A 6,000-nucleotide genomic window follows, 5' to 3' on the forward strand; every position below is an offset into this window, starting at 1 on the left:
AAAAAAAAGCAATGATAGAGCCATGTCCAAAATGTATGGAGCTTCAGAAGGCATGGTGAATTCTCAACTGCATATAAGAGGCTTTTATAATGTTTTAGAGGAAGGGTCATCAGAATAGGGCCTTAGAGTATGAGTAGGACTTTCCAGGCCCAAGGATCAACATCAAGCAAAGATGTGGGATTGTGCAAGTTCAGGACAAATCATCTCTCCTTTCAAACCAGCCCCTGTTTTTGCTTTGCATTTCCTGGTTAATGGCTCCACCATCTACCCAATGACCTGTGTCTTATGAGACTGATATGCTGCCTACTGTGCTAAAGCAGCAACTAACCTGTATCTTTATATGGCAAGTAACATAAAAATCCAATTTGAACTGGCTTAAAGAATAAGGGAGTTTCTAGGCTTTATAAAAGGAGAGTCAAGGACTTCCTGGTTGGTTGATCCAATAGCCCAAGGATACCACTGGGGATCTATCCTTGCTTTGGTCTGCTTAAGGTCAGCTCCAGTCTATGGCTCTTGGGTCACAAGATGGTTGCCAATTAAGTCAGGTCTATCCACCTCCCTGTTCTTGTCAAGTGGGAAAGGGCACTTCAGTCCCAGTATTCCAATCAAGAGTTCTGGCATTCACTGATTGGCAGATTTAGATCACATTGTCACTCCTGAACCAAAAACTACAGTGACAGCCATGGAATGTGCTAATTAGTGTAAGTCAGTCCAGGCCCACCTCTAAAGCTAAGGCAGAGTCCAGTTTCTCCAAAGCACATGGGCTGTACAACAAGAGAGGTTGGGAGATTGTGTTGAGTGACAATCTGGAAGCTCTTAGGAAGAAGGAAGCTAGGTGGAAAACAAATAAATGTTCATTGCAGTTACTACCTGCAATGAACAAATAAATGTTCATTTCAATTACTAGCTGCAATTCAGGAGCCTGGGAAGAATTTGGTATTTCTTACTCTCTTACCTCCCCACATCCAACCAGTCAACAAATTCTGCTGATTCTACCTTCTTGTTATTATATTATCTGCCCAACTGTCTTTGTTCAAGCCGTCATCATTTCTCACCCATATGCTTAAAATGCCTCCTAATTGGTGTCCCTGCCTCTACTGTCTCCTCGTTCCAGAGTTCCTTTGGACAACTCTGATAGTGATCTTCCTAGTCCCAAGTTCTGATCCTGTTACTCCCCTGCTTATGACCCAAATGGCTTCCCACTAGTTGCAGAATAAATCCTGAATTCCTGGCTAAGTCACTTCCTGGGGGTCACGTCTTTCATGTTATGTGTATTAGTCTGCTAGAGTCATAACAACGTATCACAGACTGAGTGGCTTAATAACAGAAATTAGTTTTCTCACAGTTCTGGAGGCTGGAAGTCCAATATCAAGGTGTCCACAGGGTTTGTTTCTGGTGAGTCCTCTCACCTTGGCTTGCAGATGGCCACCTTCTCGCTCTGTCCTCACATAGCCTTTCCTCTGTGCATGCTCATCCATGGAGTCTCTTTCTCTTCTTTTAAGACACCAGTCATGTTGGATTAGGGCTCCACCCTTATGATGTCATTTACCCTTAATTACCTTTTTAAGGATGCTATCTCCAAATATAGTCATTGGGAATTAGGGCTTCAAACTATGAATTTAGGGAGAGCATAATACAATCCATAACAACCTGGTTTCTATCTTCATCCTCTGATATTTATTTATTTATTTATTTTTATTTTTATTTTTTGAGACGGAGTCTCGCTGTCGCCCAGGCTGGAGTGCAGTGGCGCAATCTCGGCTCACTGCAAGCTCCGCCTCCCGGGTTCACACCATTCTTCTGCCTCAGCCTCTCTGAGTAGCTGGGACTACAGGCGCCCGCCACCACGCCTGGCTAATTTTTTTTGTATTTTTAGTAGAGACGGGGTTTTACCGTGGTCTCGATCTCCTGACCTCGTGATCCACCCGCCTCAGCCTCCCAAAGTGCTGGGATTACAAGCGTGAGCCACCACGCCCAGCCATGATATTTATTTTTTATTTAATTTAAATTAAAATTTTTTTTTTGAGATGGAGTCTCACTCCATCACCAAGGCTGGAGTGCAGTGGTGCAATCTCTGCTCACTGCAACTTCCAGCTCCCAGGTTCAAGCGATTCTCCTGCCTCAGCCTCCCAAGTAGCTGAGACTACAGGTGCATGTCACCATGCCCAGCTAATTTTTTTTTGTATTTTTAGTAGAGACAGGGTTTCACCATGTTGGCTGGGCTGGTCTTGAACTCCTGACCTCAAATGATCCGCCCGCTTCGGCCTCCCAAAGTGCTGGGATTACAGGCATGAGCCACCATACCTGGCCCTTTTAAAAATTTTTAATTGACAAATAATAATGGTATATATTTATGGGATACAATGTAATGATTTGATACATGTGACACTTCCGCGTTTCTGCCCTGGGATATAGTTTCTCAAAAGCAAAGGTTGGCCAGAGATGTCTGACTGAACACAAGCACATACACTACCTCCCTACTTCCTGCCTCAAATCTCCTTACACAACACATTCTGTCTCTCTGTGAGTATTTCCTATGTATATGTGAAACCCACAAAAACAGATGAACAAAATAAAGAGGGCCACCAGAAGACCAGAAGGATACAGGAATTTCTGGAGGATAAAGAGCAGGTGAGATCTGATCGACAGCAAATCTGGAGCAAAGATGAACACGGCTTAAGCAAAGGTAGGCAAAATGACCACTAAGGAAGTGAGAGCAGTGCAGGGATATTTTAAGCCTAAGTCAGTAGACATCTGGAGCAGGAGCAGGTGCTGGCACAAGAGATAGAAGAGCTGTATTTGAAGCTGTCCTCACAGGGTTAACAAGAGTTCTGGACAGAAATATAGTTATAATTAAGCATTAGTCAGGCTGCAATTTGACTCACTTCCTTGTAGCCAAAATTCACGTAGCACTAGATATTGACCATCTGTATCCCCATTGCTTCTATAGATGAAGTTTCTGATGTTAGAATCATAAGGGTTTTATTTAAGAATGGCTTAAACAGATCCTTAATTCTAGTGGAGTAGCTGATGCCAGCCAGTTCAAAGATTCCACAGAGGAACCAAATCAATGTACAGATACAGTTTCTTTATCTCCCTGCCCCATGACGTCACCCTGGACTCGCTGACCAATCAACCATGTCCACACTTGGCCCATTCCAAAACCCTTAACATCCCTAGCCCCAGACTCCTTAGGGAGACAGATTTGGGATTTTCTCCTGTCTTATTATTTGGTGGCCCTATGATTAAACCTCTTTCTCTGCTGCAACCCGATGTCTTAGCATATTGACTTGCCATGTGCCTGAGGCAAAGAACCGATTACAGTTACAAATTCATGAGAGCCAGGGCAGGACATGCTTCCATAGTACAGACTAAAATTGGAAGGATGCCAAGATGATTAGCATGGTTTCTGCACAAGGATGACATGAATTTTTGAAGCATTTCATATTTTTCCTGGTATTACCCCACAAATTCCATGAAAATCACAAGGAAGAAAGCGTACATTTTTACAATGGAGAGGCCTGGGGGTCACCACCATATGCAAGTGATGGACTGTAACATATTAATAGTAGGACAACCTGACGTGATATACCTATAGATATCACGCAGTATAATGTATTCAAAATCACCTATGAAGTATTCTTGCCAAAATATTCAACCTTAATCAAATCAAGTCTCTAGACCCAATTTTGTAGGAAATATGGAGGTAAGGGAAGGGGATTTGAAAAAAGTTAAATGACTCCAAGAGGAAAGAAGCAGACAAAATCAGAATGGGGAACATTCTACAAGAGTAATACTAAGAAAATAGTCTCAGGAAATCCAGTGCGTAACCGTAAGACCCTTGTTAATGGCCTCAGAAAGACTTAAAATGTTGCTTTTTGTGTGTCCTCTTAGTTATATCCAAAATTCCTGAAGAATCCAAAGGGCATGCCTCTTAGCCCATGTCAGCTAGACAATAATACTTCTAAGACTTCTACAGCAGCCTCACGGGGAGCCCACGATAAAGAAAGGCGGTTCTCAAACAGTCTGAGCCTGGTGTCCTAATGGAATGAGAGTCTGGAGGAATCTTGGAAAAAGGTGTGTGTTTTGCATGTGAGAAAAAGGCAAATTATTTGTGACTGAAGAACAGATCATTGCAGCTTTAAAAACGTAGCTGCAAATGCTTTGCATCTGAGTGGGCTTTGTGACTGCTTCAAACAGCAGAGCCTGATGGAAGTGACGCTGTGTGACTCCTGATACTGGGTCATAAAAGGTAGCGTGGCTCCTGTTCTGGTCTCCAAAACACTCATCCTCAGAGCCAGGAGACATGATGTAAGGAAACTGACCATTCTGAGGCCATGCTAGCCAGACAGGCTACATGGACATGCTCTGGTGGACAGTCCCAGCTGATCACAGCCTTCCTGCCCTCCCAACCAAGGTCTTGGACATGAGTGTGCAGAAGTCATCTTGGAGCCTCCAGACCAGTCCATATGACAAGTGGATACCACCAAGTGACCCTGTCAGTGTCATGTGAAAAAGAAGAATCACTTGACTGGGCCCTGCCTGATTATGATTGACAAAATTATAAAATATAATAAAATAATTGTTTTAAGCCACTAAGGTTTTGGGGTTTTAAAAAATTTTATATAGATAACTGGAACAGAATTTGGCTCTCCAAAAAATCAATGTCGTGGTTGGGAGGTGGGGAAAATGAGGGATCTGTTTAAAGTGCTATAACAATCAAATGCAAGGATTTGGCCTTGATTAGCTTCTGGTTCAAAAAAGTAGATTACGGGTACTTTGGAGACAACTGGGGAGACTTGCACACAGACTGTTACATAGTATTTTTAGGAAGTTATTGTTAATTGTGTTATATATGATCATGGTTTTATGGTTATGTAGAAAAATATCTATTTCTAGGAGATACTGGTGTAATTATGAGTCAAGTGTAATTATGATTGCAATTTCCTTTACAATGGATCAGCAAAACAATTATATATATGTATGTATATATATCTATATACACGCACACACACACACACACAAGAAGCAAATATAGCAAAAGGCTAACAATTGTTTAAATCTAGGTACTAAGTATATGCATTTTCATTATGCCAGCCTTTCAACTTTTCTGTTTTAAGATTTTCATAATAAAAAGCTGAGAAAAAAAGAGCACAGAAAATTTAACTCATAAAAATGCCTCCAACTTCATTAGTCATGAAGAAAATTTAAATTAAAACCCAAATGCAATACCACCCACAAGAATGGCTAAAATGAAAAGGACAGAAAAGCGTTGGCAAGGCTGTGAATCAAGTGGAACCTCCTCACAGAAGTGTAAAATGGTCCAATCACTGTAGAAAACTGTTGGCCCTATCTTCTAAAGCCAACATGTAGCTACCCTATGACCCAACAACTCCCGTTCCAAAAGAAGTCCATACATATGTTCATCAAAATATATGAGTAAGTACTACTAACAATAGCCTCAAGCTGAAAACTACCCAAATGTACATCAACAGGAAAAGGAATAGATAAATGTTTGTTCATAAAATGGAATGCTATACATCAACAAGCATGAAGAAACCACAACCACACAGAACAAGGTGGATTAATCTCACAAATGTGCTACATGAAAGAAGTCAGATATGAAACGGTGTGATTCCATTGATAATATTTTAATAGAGATAATATTTTAATCAAATAATATTTAATAAATCTACAGTAATAGATGTTAAGGCAATGATTACCCTTGGAGGTGCAGTGACTGGAAGGGGATGCAAGGCCCCTAGTTGTTCTGTTTCTTGATCTTGGTGCTGGTTATAAGGATGTGTTAACTTTGAACAACTTTCCAGTATATGCTGCATTTTAATACAAAGTTAAGAAAAATAAAAGAAAAAGATCTTCTCCCACATATGCTGACTCAGAAGCTGTCCTTACCTTCCCCACCCCCACCACCAGGATAAAGCCTTGAGTAGTGCTCTCTGAAATGGGACTTCTGAAACTGGCACCAAAGACGGAGGGAGG

The 6,000-nt window shown here is 41.4% G+C and overlaps 1 pseudogene; it reads left to right on the forward strand.

The window, feature by feature from the left end:
* The first annotated feature begins 3,351 nt into the window (after positions 1–3,351).
* LOC129457879 (uncharacterized) lies at positions 3,352–3,452 on the forward strand (annotated as a pseudogene).
* The last annotated feature ends 2,548 nt before the right edge of the window (positions 3,453–6,000 follow it).

Source organism: Symphalangus syndactylus, chromosome 11 (genome assembly GCF_028878055.3).
Source record: "Symphalangus syndactylus isolate Jambi chromosome 11, NHGRI_mSymSyn1-v2.1_pri, whole genome shotgun sequence".
Lineage (NCBI taxonomy): Eukaryota > Metazoa > Chordata > Mammalia > Primates > Hylobatidae > Symphalangus > Symphalangus syndactylus.